Here is a 17,130-nt window from a genome sequence, read left to right on the forward strand (position 1 = left end):
TTCATACACATAATTTTCATACACAGAAAATATAATATACAAACTGGAGTATGAAGTTCTCTGAGAATATTGTTCATGTGTACTCCATTTGAATAGAAAGAATGCACACAATTTTCCATTAAGTTCAAATTGCACTCTAAAATACCATTTTAATTTAAAATATTTTTATTTAATTCTATGTACTTTATTTAAAAAATTATTGAACTTCCTCACAGAACATTCCAAACACTCTTACAGAATTTCTCTACTGAAATATTTGAACAATTTCCAGTCAGCCTTAAAATTAATGGTTAAGCACAGAAAAAAATAGAAATGAGGGCTTTATTTTATGATAAAGATATTTTGAATTCCATCCAGAGCACTGTAGCAATCTTGATAAGCCTGCATAAATGATTTGTTTTTGAAATTCACTAAATAGCAGTGGAAAAGTTTAATGTGGAATCTAACCACAGCTAATTATATGTATTAGCTATGTTGAGTAGTTTGCTAGCCCAGATAACCTTTAAACTTTGGCTGCAATGGTAATTTACTTAATGGCGAGGCTTAATAGGAATATTGTAACAAATGTACCTCTTTAGATTTACTGAGATTGGATTGGGAAGTTAGAAGACATGAATGTTCTGTGCACATACACTGACAGAAAACCATGTCACTTTAATGATTCATAATTTCTAATTAGCCATGATTATTCTGAGTGGTTGTGTATATACATTTTAATTGTATCACATACTGTAATTTCCAGTTTCTGCAGAGACTGATGAAATGAAAGTCATATTGCAAAGTCATCATCTAAATCTTTGAGACATGGGAGGCTTTAAGAGAGATACCTATGCAGAGCTCAATTATAATTTCTATTGATCTCCGGAGTCAATTTTGTTTCTGTAATATGAAAGTCTGTCTCCCTTTCTCCTCTAGCTCAGCCTCATGCTAGGGTTCAGGAAATGTGACATCTTGCTCTCCTCACATGATGCTGACAATATCCTCCTGATTTCTGTTTTGTCTTCAAGAAAACCAAACGAATGAAGCTGAATTAGTTGGAACATTTAGACAAGCATTGTTCACATGGTAGCTGAGTTTAGGTGGGAGAAATTAAAATTGTGTGCTGAAAGCTGCAAGACTTTACCAAGAAAAAAACATATAGCCATGTATAAATTACAGCCAAGAGAATAATCTCTGCCTTAGATTTTTGAAATTGAAATTTCTCTCTGATCTGATCTGTCCCCTCTGTGTTTATTTTGATATATGGATTGTCTATTAAAATTGCAAAAAAGGATTACTTAAAGTTTACTTAAACTGCTAGAACATTGCCAAGCAAGTTTATGAATTCTGAAGTAAATTCATAGACATACTTATTCAACCAGTCACCAAATATGAATCAATACCTAAATAATTTATGTACTATTATACATGTGTCAAATTATAAAACACATTCAAGCCTTTACAGGGAATACCAATGAAATATTAACATAGTGCTTGGAACATACTTGAAATTCTATTATTTTCTTTTTATTATTATTGTTACATTTGATTGTATAACACAGTTTCATAGGCTCTGGGATTCTCCAAATCCCTCCCTGTACCTTCCCCCCATGGTGGATTTTTCCACCTTGGTGCAGTATTACAGTTCAAATCCAACCCTCATTCTCTATTTGCAAGCATGTACTTTGCATAGTGTTCAGCATCTTATTGTGCAGATAAGTTCAACAGTTTCTTGGGCAGACCATCTCTGGTCTGAAGGCTGAGCTGGCAGAATATCAGCCCGACCAATTAAAAGCCATAACATAACATCAACTACTGTTTACAACCTTATGGAATTAAATGACATGGTATTGAGTGACCAATATGTTAGTAAATGCAAGTTCTTAACCACACCCTGTGTGGTTACTTCATTGACATTTCAATTTTAGTTTATACACAACTGGCTGCTATACACCTTAAAATGGCTATAGGGTACTATTCAGCTGTATCATGTCTATTTCCCTTTTTGTATTAAATAGTTCATACTGTTGAAGCATAATTTTTACTGAACTTTGTGGATTTGGGGATAGTCTTTGTTGGCTTATAATTCCAACAAGGCATATGTCAACAGTTTTAGGAGGGATGTGCAGAGAAATCCTCAATACCCTAGTGAGGAGTAACTTCTGTTCGTGTCCTACCTGGTAAGGTATATGTGAGTTCAGGCTAACCATTTCCTGTCTGGTACTAAGCTTTCCTTGTTGTTCTCTGTCTATCCAATCCATTTTTTTTTGAAGGGGGTGCTTCGGAGCAACACTGATGGTCATTGCGGGAGAGGGTGGGGATCCAAAGTTGGAACTAAGTGAGGACCAGAAAAAGCTCCTCTCCCGATTCTCGAATGAAGTGTACTGATCTGCTTCTGCGGGTCACTCAGGGCTTCTGACTGTTGTTCTGATGACCTTGGATCTTACGAGGAAGGATTTGGGCTTCTTTCATCCCATGGAGATTCAAACAGGAGTGGATCACCTCAGAGTTCATAGCAGAGAACATAGAGGCCACTTATAGACAACAGATTCGAATCAGCACTAGACATTAACAAAGCTTAAAGACATACAGGGGGAATCAAGAGCAACCCTGACAACCTCTTAACAGGAGCTCAAGTGCACAGAGCGGGGGGTGAGGGGGCAGAGTGGAACAAGGGGACAGGAGCAGGCTTGTAACCCAACCCTGTAGACTCCAGGATTGCCACCAAGGACTATCAGCACTGGCACCAAGGACTGTATCCCAACTGCCAAGGAGACCACAGGGAAGTTAGCGACTTTGGAGGCCAAATTCTATTATTTTCACTATTGCTACTATGAAAAGTGTGCACTCCATAATGAAATCATAAACGGAATGTGACATCATTGATATGATTACATATTAGATCCATATCTCCTTCAAACCCGTGATTTAGCAAGAAAATCAGACAACCGGTCAATGAAACCAATAATGGTTAGTAAATGTTATCATAGAACATGTGCAGGTTTCTGTGAAAACATGCCACAGTAACTAATGATCCAACTTAATGGCTACTTTCTCTGTGTTTCCAAAGCTCTTTTGCACACACATTTTCAATGCTCAGAAAGCATTTCTCAACAAAGGAATTATTAAATGTAAGCTCTCTTTGTCCCATTTCCAATAGTTTTCTAATGTTCTTCATATTCAGAATCTGAATGTGTATTTTACTTTCCAACATTTCCAGAGGGAATGTAGTCTTTCTTTGGGAGTTGGAATTGAAAACTGACATTTTATCAATAGGAAACCATATGTTGGTTGATAACTGTTTTTAAAACACTACAATTATCCTACCTAGAGGCAGAAACTTAGATATTTAATTGTTTTGCCATTTCACACCATATGCTAGCTAAGTAGCTTTCTTTTATGTATGTAGTATTTTGTCACTTTTACGTATATTTATGTGGTAGAAATATGAACAGAAACAAAGTTGTAGATTGAAGTCAGCTTTTCTGTGAAAAAAGCAGGAGTATCTATTAGAGAACAGAGTGTTTGAATCCCTTGGGGACAATGGCTTCTGTACAAAATAAATCAACAGGGGTCGGCAGCAGTGACCTAGTGGTTACAGTTCTGGCCTTGCAGCCTGTTTATATTCTGAATGCTCCTTTTCCCTTCCAGCTACCTGCTTGTGGCCTGGGAAAGCAGTCGAGGACAGCCCAAAGCCTTGGGCCCCTGCACCCGCGTGGGAGACCTGCAAGAGGCTCCTGGCTTCAGATTGACTCTGCTCTGGCCATTTTGGTCATTAGAGGAGTGAACCATCGGATGGAAGATCTTCCTCTTTGTCTCTTATTTCTGTATATTTGCCTTTCCAATAAAAATAAAATAATAAATAAATAAATAGAATGCTGGGATAATGATATCTAAGTGGAAGTTCTCAGTCCTCACTTTCATGGAGCTTGACAACAAATTAAGGTTGTTTCTGTAAACGTTGCAGTTGAATTTGGTTTTCACATTCCTTTATCCATCTTTCTGGACTTTTCATTCTGAAATTAGTCCATGACTCTGAAATCTTAGGAACTCCTACTCTCAAGTGTATCAAGTGTATCAAAATTTAAAGATATAAGAAGTCAGCAAATGGCAGATGCAGATAGATATAGATAGATATAGGGATAGGGATAGTAACAGAAGTAGTAACTTACAGCTGTGAGAAGATGGCTATTGGTGAACCCCTAGTTTCATTTTCTTTCATAACAGAAAACTGACTTCTCTGAGTCACCTTCTAAATAAGCTAAAAAGTTGTGAAGTCTCTATTATGAAAGCTTCCTTAACTGAAAGCTGGTTGAGTTGAGATATACAACATCCTTGCTTTCAACATGTAATTTTCTCAAAAGAAATTTGTGGTGATGGTTAATGAAGAGAAAGGAGGAACTTTCTGAAGTGGCATACAGTCTGTACACTTTTGCGTTGTATGCAGGAGACAGATGTACACAGCTATCATTTTAACTCATCATGACATGTAACTTCCCATTACCTGACGTGCTAAGGATATCTTTAGCTTATAGGAGTCAGCCTAGTGCAATGTAATCTTTACACGAAGGTGACAGGGATATGCCATTGACCTCGGATGACACTGTAGGATCTAATGAAAGGACAGACACACTCTGGAGCCAGTTTTCCTGGATTCAAATCCTGGGCATGTTGCTTAGCTGCTCTTTCATTCTGGGTGACTTTGCTGACTAGTTCCCTTTCGATTTGGAAATAAAGGTAATATTAAGCTACCGATTGTAGGGATTTTTTTTTTTTTAAGGATTGAAAGTTAACTCCTTGTTAAGTACCAAGAACAGTGTCTGCAATATAGTAATCACTAATACTTTTTAATGAAGTTGGGATTTAAAAGTCAATGTTGACAGTGTGCTTTGAGGTGCAGTGGTTAAGACTCTACTTGTTATGCCTGCATCTCATACAGAAGTGCCAGTTTGAGTACTAGCTTCTTGGCTCTCAATACAACTTCCTGATAATGCACACTCTGGGAAGCCACTGGTTTTTCCTTTGTTATTGAAGTGGGAGACCCAGATGAGGATCCAGCTCTTTGCTTCAGCTTGGCCCAGCCTTGGCTGCTATGGGAATTTGGGGAGTATACCCATAGGATGGTGATTGTCCCACTCTCTCTCTCTCTCCCTTCCTTCTTTTTCTCCCACTTTCTCCCTCTCTCTCTCTCCTTTCTCTCCTTCTTTTTCTCCCTCCATCCGTGCCTGCCTTTCAAATGGGTGATAATTAATAAAGGAAACCTTGAAAATAATAGAGTCCATGTTGATAGAAGGGTATTATCTACATTTTCTAGAATCCTAGTTTTTATTTATTCCATCCTCTGATACTGCCCTGCATTGAGTCTGTAATATCTCTAGTGCCTTTTGCACAAAATTTTGAGTGAAGTTCAAAGAATAAGAAATAGTCCCAGGTGTTAAGCCAGATGTGGTCTCAGCCACCAGAACAACTGTTTTGAAGACTTGTTTCACAAACACCACCGCCAGTTTATGCATTTGTATATATGACACATGTAAATACATTATTAATGCAAGATGTTTGATTTAGGCAAGTGTTTGTAATAACAAGTATGAAAGCACTGAAAGAAAGAATGCGCATGACCAGGAGGCAATGTTAGGAATATAGGTTTTGGGGAAATAAACAATATCTGTTTTGCTTAAATTCTCTTCCAGCTATTACAGCATGTACTACCCAGCTCAAGAGGTTGTCCCTATTATGTTGTCACTTTCCAAACAAGCAATATTCTTCTAAATCTCAAGATATATAGATACACAATATTGTCTGATTTGTAAACTTGAAATTCTTTATTTGTACAAATGTATCACTTATACATCTCAATCTGAGTTAAAAGATGCTGGGATGTCTTTCAACAATACTTTTCAATCTCATTAAATGGAAGTTATAGAAGTTTTTTTTATCAATACTGAAAGGTTGCAACTGTGAAAAATGTTTCAGATTATATTGCATAAATGAACAATTTTGAGAAATTTAACCAAAATATTCTCTTTTGAGACTTATAATCATTCCTTTTATATGTCAAAGAAATTAAAGACAGGAAGCATGAATAAAATTAGAAGACTAGAGAATGTAAGCTTTACAAACTACTTCTATTCAGCAAAGCTGACACATTTGTACAAAATGAAAACAAAAACATTATTGAAAAAAATTACAGCTTTAATTCAGATCTCAAAACAATAATCATGTAGCTTGACTCAAAATCTCTAAACTTTAACAGAATTGTGTGAGATTGATAACATGAGGGAGAAATTATATACTTGTTCAAATAACAGAAACCAAAAAGAAGAATGGGGACAAATACAGCTTTCGATAACAACTGGAATTCCTCTATGATAGTAAGCGGTAAAATCAGAAACCGGAAATTACTGAGGGCAAAGGGCAGGGAATGAGCCAGGTATTTTTTCCCCTTTATTTTTTTTAAAGTTAAAAGTAATTCTTAGACTACAAAAATTTCATTTCCAATTTTGTTTTCTTTACCTATAAGAAGAAGAAAGATCAGTTACTGTGAATTTATTCATGCCATAGTGTTGGCATTAAAGCTTTAACACAGGCATCTTAAATAGGTTCCTGTTTGAGTTCTGGTCATTCCACCTTGATCCAACTCTCTGCTAATGTCCTGGAAAAGCAGCAGAAGATAGCCTAAGGGCGTGGGCTTCTGCCATCCATGTAGTGACTGGAAGAGGGCTCAGTGTTTGTCTTTGCCTTGGCACAGTGCTGACCCTTATTGCCACCTAAAGAGTCAGACACCAATGACAGATTTTTCAATCTATCTCTCCTTTTCTTTCTGTAGCTCTGATTTCCAAATACCTTTTAATATATCTTTTCAAAACAGGATGCACATATCTCAACCACACTGTCAAATTCTATGTTCTGTCACCTTTAGTGTGTAATCTTAATTCTATTAGTCTGACTATTCTAAAATTAGAATTCTAATTTACACTTCTATTAGTTCAGTTGTCCGTATTTTCCTATTGCTCCATCCCTGAGATCTCTGAACTATTTCATCCTTCAGGGTCTTAAACGATCCTTAGTGGTAGTGAGTTCCTGTAAACTGAACTTTCATTATATACTTCTCCACTGCAAGTCTTATTCTGATTCTATTTAACACTTTTGTGTGTATATGAAAATTGGTAACAAGAAGATAGGATTTCAATTACCCGTTCTGCTGTACATTATGTCTCGTGAATAAATTCAAGGCATATAACCACAAAACACGTAAAGATTAAATTAAGCACCTATTGTTTGCCCAGGCTTCTTCCATGCCACTACAAGGAACTTTATAAATGTTGTTATGTGATTAAATGTCTCTGTAAAATGCATGGGATATTTAAAAATTGCACTTTCTTTCCATTGCAAATTAACCCCATTAGAATTTCATTCTTATTAGGCAATATTCTAGAGGCCCTTAAAAGTTTTTTAACCTGGTTAGGAGATTTGAAGATAGATTTAACTAAAAGCATATGGACCACATTAGTGTATTTGAAAGGCCTCTTATTTTATATTACTATTATTATTTTATTTTCCTGCATTCAAACCCCTACTTAGAACCACAGCTGCCACCACTCCTCATGGGTGTGCCCCTCCCTGCCAGACCTTTTTATCCATTGTTAGACAGCTAGATAGTGTGGATTGAGATGCAGAAATAATCTCCTACCACTGCTATATACAAAGATTACTCCACACAGAGCCACTGATATACTGGACATTTAACTAAAAGCATTGTTTATTCTTTGCTTGACATGATATTTACAGGATTTAAAAATTTCCATTTGTGTAACCTGATGAAAGAGGCATATTCCATTGTAAATTCACCATTTATAAGAAATTAGACACAGGTGAAGACAAGTGGAGTTTGGACAAACACTGTTTGGGTCTTTTCACCATGGTTTTTCAAATTCCTATTATTTTTTCCACCAACATTATTACAATGCATTCGTTTGAAATTGAAACCAAACAAGCTTAAACAAAATGTAACTACACGCTCTTTCATGAAATCCAGAGACATGGATGCTATCAGATTAACCATAGGAATCTAGAAATCAGCACCAAAACCCATTTCCTGCTTCTCTTTCCCTGGCTAATGAATCTCCCATCCTGGAGACATCAGAGAGATTGGGACTGCGTGGCCTAGATGAGGCTGTGTACCCCATTTGGACCAATTTCTGGTTAGGTATATACACTTAAGAATTCAACATGCACAATTCCTAAATGTATTGTATGCCTAATTATAAATTTTTAGAAAATATTAATTTCATTTTTGTTCTCAGAGTAGTCATCAAACTTTTTTGTAGTTATACAATATTGTACTGCAATTTAGGTGCTAATGTTTGTACCCTGCCCAACCAGCTTCGAGGCTGAAAGCTTCTAAGTGGCATATATTGTATTTACAACGAGAATTCCAAGATCTAAGTGGACCTGGTATAGGATAGGTGCACCATAGGTAATGCTTGCCCGATATAACATATTATTTAACACTTCAAACTTCCTGCCAATCCAGAGATCCTAGGAGATAGCAAGCAAAGGGGTCGACTTAGTTAAACCTCTGCAACTCATGGGCACGATCTATATTGCATTTTCATGCTAGCTAATCCCAGCCAATCTGTAGTTATTGCAGGTGTCTGGGGAGTGACACAAAGCCTAGATCTCTTACTGATTGGGTTCATCTCCCACACATTTTCTCTCTACCTCCATATACCTTTCTTCTTCTTTTTCCCTCTGTAATAAGAAAAGAAAACTTTAAGGTAGTTTATAGAAGAGTCAGTAATATTGTCACAAGGAAAAAAAAGTTCAGGCTTATTCCAAAATAGGAGTTAAGGATAGTATGATGGTGTTTTTTTGTTTCTTTGTTTTAAGATTTATTTATTTTTACTACAAAGTCAGATATACAGAGAGGAGAGAGACAGAGGAAGATCTTCCATCCGATGATTCACTTTTCAAGTGACCGCCTCAGCCGGTGCTGCGCCGATCCAAAGCCAGGAGCCAGGAACCTCTTCTGGGTCTCCCATGCGGGCGCAGGATCCCAAGGCTTTGGGCTGTCCTCGACTACTTTCCCAGGCCACAAGCAGGGAGCTGGATGGGAAGTGGAGCAGCTGGGATTAGCACTGGTGACTATATGGGATCCTGGCGTGTTCAAGGTGAGGACCTTAGCTGCTAGGCCGTGGCGCCGGGCCCGATGGTGTTTTAAAATACTGCCAAGAGCCCTGGGGGCTGGGGCTCCAGGGAAACCCTGGTCTCATTGCCCAGGGCCTTGGCTATTTGTGCAGTAGGTGCCAGGGTCTGAGAACCTCGGAGGTGGCAGGTCCAGAGGGGCTCAATTCTCGTGCTCGAGTCTTTGGCCCACCTGTGAAAACTGTACCTCCTCAATGGGCCAGATGAATAGTGGACAGTTGACCCAGATCCACATGGAGGATATGGCATTGTCCAGCAAATGTCAGGACAAATGTGAACTCTGAAGTTGACTTTGTCAGCCATTGAAATTATTCCCTCATTCCAGAGCTATCAAAACCACCTGTGGAGAAGCTTTGTAGTATGCACCACACTGAGACCCAGGCTTGATAATGGGTGGCCATTCACCATCCCTGGGTACAGGGGCAGTAGGAAACTGGGTATGGCTTCTCCCCATTATCCGCCCCCTGCTCCTCCTCCCGACTCGGGTACAAGAAGGAGAAACCAAGAATTTGGAAACAATGATCACACCCACTTCCTTTCCCTAACCCTTGATCTTTCCCACTCTGACTGGACTGTTAACATCATCTAAAATTAAAAATAAATTTTAAAAATCATTATGAATAGTGAAGAAAATAAAGAAACTAAAAAAAAAACTTGAAGAAAGGATATAGTTGAAATAACTGTCGTGGGAAATAAAATTGAAAGCAAAAGTTAAATTTGGGTCATACTCTTAGGTCCTCCTTTAGTACTTCACATGCGCTCTTCCTGCACACCCTGGTTTTCTAATCTTTTCCATGACTTATTTTGTTCTCTGCACATCTCTGTATGTTTCTATCCTGTTGTCAGTGTATCCTAATAAATCAAAATGTGTTTCATTAGTGAAAGTGGCTTTCTGCTTTAGGATTGTGGGTAACAAACTTTTTCATATGTGGTAGGTAAATCATTATACTGAGTAAGAGCATCTCTGCATATACTTTTATAAGTAGTTCCATAGATTGGATGGCTATATCCAGAGATAAGCAAAAATAAGATTTATTCTAGTAGCTTATGAATTTTATCCTCAGTTTTAAAGCATTAGTTGATCAAATAACAGCTGTCCAGTGTCCTGATTCTTCTCTTGCTTGGAAGATAGTGACAGAGCCATGAGAGACCATAGCTTTACTATTCATTTACTTAATGGCTGTTTGCAGCATGACAGTTATGTTTAAACTACTCTGTTAAGCATTATTAATATTTCATTCCAGTATGATGGAGTTTAGACTATATCAAAATATTGCTCCAATAGAAAGAAAAGAAAATTTGCAAAAGAAGGGGAAAATAAAAAACAGCGTCAGATTATGATAACAAGCAAAAATAATAGAACAATTCTTTTGTGAAGTGTAATGCAAAGTGATCCAGGCTAGGATTACTGAGAAGAAGACTATATTGGTCCTGAATTCTTAGAAATTAGAATGATAAGAACTAGTGAGGACTGAGAGGGCATCTCTGAGAGAGTTAAGCACAAAAGCAAAGAGTTGAAAATGCCTTTAATGTTCTGAGGGAATCCAGGAAATGTCAACGCAAGTGCAGAAGAAGAGAAATGAGTGTTCGTGGTAAAAGTAGGAAGGAGCTCATTCTGCAAAATTAAAGAATTTGGAGTTCTGACCAAACTTGCTAAAACAATTTCGATTCATGGAAGCATGTTGATTTCAATATGTTTTAAAAACTTACAATAGCTAACATGATCAGTTACCTTTCCACAAAATTGCCATATTAATAAATGAGGTTGAGAGAATTGAATATTTATGTGTGAAAAGATGAAAATGAATCCTTAAGTCCTACTAAAATAATTAAAAATGGAGTAAATACTGAAATGTCAGAACTGATATCAGAAAAATTCTTGAAGAACACAGGAGAAGAGCTCTTTAACTTTGGTCCTGACAATGATTTGCTTGACTATCAAATCAAAATTTAGACAACAAAATAAAAACCAATTTGCACACGTGTGATATGTGGAAGTTATGACTCCATTTGCATGCTGCCACAGTATGTTTCAGTTCCTCTTTAAAGTCCCTTCTGCGTCTACTCAGCTTTCTGATGTTGTATACCATAGAAGGAAACAGATGAAGACCAATGTACTTGGGCTCTGGTCATCCAGGTGATGTGAGTTCTGGGGTCTTGATATTGGTTGTCTTCAGCTCTGGTTATTGAAGTCATGTCAGAAGCGAAATCATGCTTGAATCATCTGTTTCTCTGCCTTTCAAATAAAATTAAAACAATGTTTCTCAGAAAGTTAAAGGCATAACTTCCCTGTAATCTAATGCAGGGAAATTCTCTGCAAGGCCTTGTACCAACTCAGTTCTTACTCTTTTTGCGTGTGATTTTGTCAATATTAACTATAGAACGTACTAAGGGGACAGCTAACTGAGCTAAGGCTAATCCCACAGAAGTGGCATGATCTCATCTATCCACTTTAGAGCATATAACATTTTGAGTTGGAAAGGATTTTCCTGGGAAAAGCAAATAACTTTTTGAGTTTGCCTTCTCTTCTATTCCCCTGGAAGGTGGAGATCCTTCAAGATTTGTCTACAAATTTGGGTTGCACCACAGGCAAAAAAAAAAAAAACCCTGTAATGGAGGGCTTATGAGGTCACTCAGTTACAGTGCAAGAAAGGCACATGTTGTTGAGACACTGTGTGCCCCAAGTAGCTTTCCTGAGCCTCGGGTCTGCTGGTATGTAGGTTGTCTTTTTGTTTTCTTATTCCTTTTGCTATAGAAACATTTTAGATCTATCCCTCTTGCATATGAGCATGTTTGGCAAGCAGTGTACTGTAAATTTGCTTTTTTTCTAGCAATCACACTTCTGGATGTTTTCAAAGGAAATGAAATCAATACTGTGAAGAGATACCTGCATTCCAATATTCATTGTAGTAATAGGCAGGAAATGAAATTAACCTGTGGGCAATAATAGAAAAATGATAAAATATGATACAACTGTTGAAACAGCTTAAGAAATAATAAAAATGTGAGTTTATTTTGTGATTTTTTTCATAATATATAGAAAATACATATTATAATAATTATGCATAGATTGCAAAATGTACTGCATCTAAACAAATTATCACTTTGATTTTTATTAGTTTAAAGGCAGAGAAACAGAGAGGAATCTTTCATACACCAGTACACTCACCTAATACCTACAGCAGTGAGGTCAGGGCAAGGCCAGCACTGGGAGCCTAAACCTGATACCAGGGGTCGAATCATTGAAATCAACATCTACCAAGGTGAATGTGTACATAATACATGTTGAAGAAGAATAGCTGAGACTTGAGTCAGGTTCTTTATATAAGAAGCAAGAGACCAAGAGACTTAACTGTTGTGAAAAATGCCAGCCCTTTAACTCTTGTTTTCCACTTTGCCACAACTATTTTCATAATCTTCCCACTTCACCAAACACAAGCACACCCTAAAGGGACTTCATACAGTTCACCTTGAAAGACTTTGGCTGTAGAAACATATGAAAGTTCTGTCATTTGCAACAATGTAGATGAAACTGGAGGACATTACGCTAGGTAAAATAAAGCAACAAGGTTCAGAAAGACAACCACAGGACCACTTTTTTTATATATATAAACTTTTTTAAAAAGTCAAACTTTTAAAACAAGGGGAATATTGGACTACCAGAGTCTAAGAGAGGTAACAAAGAAGGCAAGATATCTGTATAAACATTTGACTATGCACGAATAAATAGCAAAAAGTCAACACAGAACATGGTATCCATAACTAATGATAATGCATTTCATGCTTGAAATTTGGCAAGAGAGATTTCAAGTATTCTTATTCTCATCATACATTAAAAAATGTAACTGTGGAGCAATGGAAATGCCACTTAACTTTATAGTAATATCATTTCATAAAGTGTAATTTAAAGTATGTACAAATATATATTCAAGCATATATATGTATATATTTAAAACATTACATGGAATGACCTACATATAAGTTTTGCTTGTTAATCATAGTTCAGTAAAGCTGAGAAAGCAAGATGAATTTTGATTTCTAAAAGTAATGGAATATTAAGCAGAAAAATAGTATCAAATTTGACTATGTTTTTAATTTTTTGTGAAAAACATGTATAGCATAGAAGGAGGGAGACTGCTTTAAATGCAGTAGTTTTGAATAATATGATGGTATCCTAGTATCCAGGAAGAGATGTGGCAATGAAGGTAGTTAGATATGAATATATATTTACTTAAAACATTGGTCTGAGCATCAGGTCCACTGGGCACAGACTGGCTGTCTAGATGAAGGGCAACTTCATGTATAGACATCCAGGATGCTGATTTGAGAACCTAGTAGTTGATGGTAGCAGTCCGAGTGGAGTGTGGTGTTAGAGCCCCATTTGTGTATATACATTAATTTTTATGATTTTAGCAGACACCCAAGCAAAGAAGTGTACATCTGGTCAATAAGGGGAGGTAGAGACAGGAGTGAAGAAACAGGCTGTGAAGAAAGAGAGCATCTGAAGGTGGTGGGCAGATTTGCTGTCTAGTTTCAGCTCTTCCATTTTTCAAATAGATATTTCTCTATTTTTTTCTAGAAATGGATTTTTACACAGAAAATATAGTTTCACCTATTTAAAAAGCAGAATGGGTTGGGAGGGAGGAAGAATGTGTGTGTATGTGTGTTGGGGGGGTGGGTGGCAGGGTCTGAGAGATTGTTCATTCGCCAGTTTATTTTCCAAGACTGTAACAACTAGCAATAGTTGAGGGTGAAGCCAAGAACCTGAAACTTCATCCAAGTCTCCTATATGGGTGGCAAGGCTCCAGACACTTGGATGAATCAGGAGGAAGCCAGTTAGCCAGCAGAGGCAGGACTGAATCCCCAGCATTCCGGTTCACACTAGAGATGACCAAGTAACACCTTAACATACTGAACTAAAACCTCCTTCGCTCTTTAGCAATAATGTGACTTCAGACAAGCATCTCAACACTGGTTGTCCTAATTTCAACTATAAAATGCTTGATATTAACAATTCTGGAAAATATATTAGCAACAAGAAACATTAAATTATACCTAGTTGTGAATGACTATATCATGTATGTGGTGCCTTTAAACATTTAATAGACTTAATTGCAGAGAAAGCATAGTGAAATTAGCTATTTGTGTTATGGAGTGCAGCCAGTGATCCTCAACCACACTCCACGTCCTAATTTAGCCAGGATATTGGATGCAGATGAGTCCAATTAGTCTAGGTGTTTTTAGCTACAAGCCCAGTTCCTGCTCCTGCCCATGCCAAGGAGCACTTACCAACTCCTTAGCCCACAACACTTAGGTATTCACTCTTGCCCATCTGTGACTCACCTATCAACTGAGAGGGTATGGTATTGCATTGTTGTGTAACCACTCTCCTCACAAACTCCTTTAAAAGGCGCATTAAGTGGGGCTTCTCCCCATCTCTTTCTGGTCAGTTGTTTCCATTACTCTGGCACTTCGACTCTTGGCTGACCCAGGACAGGTAATCCCCTGAGCATGGTCCCTGTGTACTGCTTAGATGGGACAATGGATATATTAATGTTATTTCTGGTTTGTGTACTATCAGGAGAGGTGAGACCTAGCAGTGATGGAATGTGAGCAGAGAAGCCAGGGAAAGGTGAATGTCTGCAGCTTTGTGTGTCCAGGTTATTCGTTGCATGTCTCTTAAGATAACTTATATTACTGGGGAAGCTGGGATATAGGTCTTCAGCTTAACGGATGGACTTAAGGATAATGACCATTTGTTCCTCTTTGAATTATGTTTGGTTGGATTATGATTGGTTGGATTGCCATATGAACTTGTGATCAACAAGCTTGGTTAATAAAGATTCATTAATAAAACCTTAAACATTTCTTGTGTGACCTTGCTCACACCCCGCAACATTTGTAAGAGATGGAAGTAGTATCATATTACAAATAACAGAATTTTATAAGTGGGAATCTTAAGATAACTTCCTCATTCAGCAATTGTGCTGCGACCTGCCGTGTGTGTGTATGTGTGTGTGTGTGCTGATTTCAATATAATTTAACATAACTGTTTGCTTTGGGGTATTGTTTTCTCATAGAACTGGACTAAGCTTGTGAAGTACTTTGGAGAATGTGTGGTTTGAACCCAGTTCTTTTAGAATGGTCTCACGTTGATTGCCTCCCGTGGCCAAGGTAAACACTGAAGAGGAATTTCCGCCATTTCCTATTCGTTAGCTACAGCTGCCTATTAGGAGTCCAGTTGTATCAGCCATTTCACATACCCTGAGGAAGGGAAAAAAATAGTTAACTGTAACTGAATTTTAGTACTACCAAGATGGAGATGAGGCAGAAAAGTAGCATCAGTGCTTTTGATTCTTAGGCAAATTAATTTCCCTTAAGATTTAGCAGCTGATTCTTCTTGCTTTCGTAAGTCACTCTACCTTCTCAAACGCTTCCTTTAATAGAAACACAGAAAGTTCTTCATGTTCAAGCTCACATGTACAGCATTACACAAACTGCAATCTGGGGACTTTACTTTATACAGGTTATATATTATAGAACTTCTGTCAATTCCCACCTTACCACCTTCCCGAAGGCTGTCTCAACTTTTCGCAACATGCTTGTTATGTTAAAAAACTGCGCAGGTGGGACTGGTATGAAAGGAAACTTACAATTCTAACATTTTGTGATATATCTCTTATGTTAATTAGCAAGTAACACCTGGTGACAACACGTGCCTTCAGAATCAATTTTTAATCTTTAGTTTTAAAATTGGTTGAGAGGGTGTGAAGGTTGTTTGGAACAAAATGGATTCAACAATATTCATGTTAATAAACAAAGTCAGGAGGTTGTCAAGCAAGGATTATTTCCTGATCCTGAGAATCACTATGACAGGAGACTTCCAAAATCACAGCCCTTCTCAGATGCCACTCTAGCTGTACACGGAAAGTGCCACAAGCAGGGCATTTGCGGCAGTTTTCTGTATAACAATATTCACATCACCCTGGTTGTTAATCACTGTAGACAAGGTTTGCTGTTCCAAAATATCTCTATAATCCTCCCCATTTTTGTCTTTAGAAACTCACACTGGCCTCTCCCTCTTTGAATACACCGAGTTTATCTTGGCATGTGTGTTCCTGCTTTTCCCTAGTAAATATTGCAATTCTTTAGAGAGTCTCTTTCATGCTTGATTTGGCAGCACATACACTAGAGAGTCACTTTCTCTGATTTTTTTTTTAAATATAGGTTCACAAAGGGAATGGGAGAGAAATGAAAGCTACAGTTTATGCGGTAATATGTGGTCTCTTCATGGGAGTGCCCTCCATTTGAGTTATGAGGATATGTGTGTGATCAGGAGAGTAGTAGAATTTGCATTTTCAAACAATTTATTTTTTTGAATGGCAGACAGAGATGGAAAGGAAGGAAAGAACAAAGGAAGGCATGAAGGAAGGAAGGAAAGAGAGAGGGAGAGAGAAAGGAGTTGAGGAGAGAGAGAACAGGCCATAACAAATGGCCATAACAGCAAAGACTGGGCCAGTCTGATGCCAGGAGCCAGTAGCTACGTCTGGGTTCTCCATGTGATTGGTAGGAACCTGAATATGTGCACCATTGTCCACAGCCCTGTGGGCACATTAGCAGTGAGCTAGGTCACAAGTCAAGTTGCTTGGACTTACGCCTAGCACTGAATAATGGGCTGTAGGCATCTGGAGTGGCCACTTAATCCACTGTTTCACCAAGGCAGAACCTGCTCATGGTATTTTTTAATTTGAGTATTTTTAAAAGAAATAGGATTTATGTTGTGGTTGATCCATTAAGAATCATCCATTAAGGATGAAAGGCTATGGAGTAGGCCAAAAAAAATGATTTTGGTTGTTGGGGAAATTTTTTTAACGTGGGGAGGAGTCTCAATCTGCTTCTGCAAGATTCATCAAATATCAAGGTAATAACTTAATTTTGCAAAATGAA

This window comes from Ochotona curzoniae, unplaced genomic scaffold (genome assembly GCF_017591425.1).
Source record: "Ochotona curzoniae isolate NIBS_2020 unplaced genomic scaffold, NIBS_Ocur_1.0 contig_3498, whole genome shotgun sequence".
Taxonomy (NCBI): Eukaryota; Metazoa; Chordata; class Mammalia; order Lagomorpha; family Ochotonidae; genus Ochotona; species Ochotona curzoniae.